General features: G+C 55.2%; 1 non-coding gene across 1 annotated transcript; it reads left to right on the top strand.

The window, feature by feature from the left end:
* Window positions 1-573: 573 nt before the first annotated feature.
* Window positions 574-692, top strand: LOC123964498. Its single transcript, XR_006823454.1, has one exon. It is a non-coding gene; the product is annotated as a 5S ribosomal RNA (ribosomal RNA).
* Window positions 693-919: the final 227 nt, after the last annotated feature.

Raw genomic sequence — 919 nt, 5'->3', positions numbered from 1 at the left:
GGCAGAGGGCGCTTCGGTGAAAGGAGAATTTTTGAACGTCTCTTTAGGAAACAGCAGGGGGCGCTGCTGCTGCTGCTGCTGCTTCTTTTTCTCCCTATACTGTACACAGTGCTGTGTATATGTTACATCGTGTTTTGAAGGCCCGTCTTGGGTATGCAAAGGAAGCTTACGGCCATTCCGGCCTGGGACTGCCCGATCTCGCCTGATCTCGGAAGCCAGGCTTGGCAGGGCATGCTTAGGACTTGGACGGGAGAGCGTCTGATCCTGGCTAGGGACTTCCAGGCGGACTGGATCCTTTTCCTGAATGTCCACCCAGGAATGAGCGTCTGTTTGTGAGTGAGGACCTCCGGCTGAAGGTGGCCTTGTCGCTGTACCCATACCCGGGAACGGGTGCCTATTCCTGTCTGTGGACTGCCAGCGTGAACGGTGTCCCGGTTCCTGGATGTTTAACTGGAATCAGTGCCTGTGGATTCCAAGTGACTCTCGAGCACCTTGGACATTATGGGCAGAATACGTTTTTTGGCAATTAGCCGTAGAACATCTTTTGAAGGGCCGTTTGGGGGAGCTTGAGTGGCTTACGGCCACACCGCTCTGGGAGCGCCTGCTCTCGTCCGATCTCGGAAGCTAAGCAGAGCAGGGCCTGGTTAGTACTTGGACGGGTGACCGCCTGGGAATACCCGGTGCTGTAAGCCTTCTTCGCTTCGCCTTCGAAAAACGGCAGAGGGCGCTTCGGTGAAAAGAGATCTTTTGAACGTCTCTTTAGGAAACAGCAGGGGGCGCTGCTGCTGCTTCTTTTTCTCCCTATCCTGTACACAGTGCTGTGTAAATGTTACATCGTGTTTTGAAGGCCCGTCTGGGGTGTGCAAAGGTAGCTTACGGCCATTCCGGCCTGGGACTGCCCGATCTCGCCTGATCTCGG

This window comes from Micropterus dolomieu, unplaced genomic scaffold, assembly GCF_021292245.1.
Source record: "Micropterus dolomieu isolate WLL.071019.BEF.003 ecotype Adirondacks unplaced genomic scaffold, ASM2129224v1 contig_2901, whole genome shotgun sequence".
Lineage (NCBI taxonomy): Eukaryota > Metazoa > Chordata > Actinopteri > Centrarchiformes > Centrarchidae > Micropterus > Micropterus dolomieu.
Note: the sequence above shows the minus strand (reverse complement) of the source record. Positions and strands in the feature narration are given on the sequence as shown.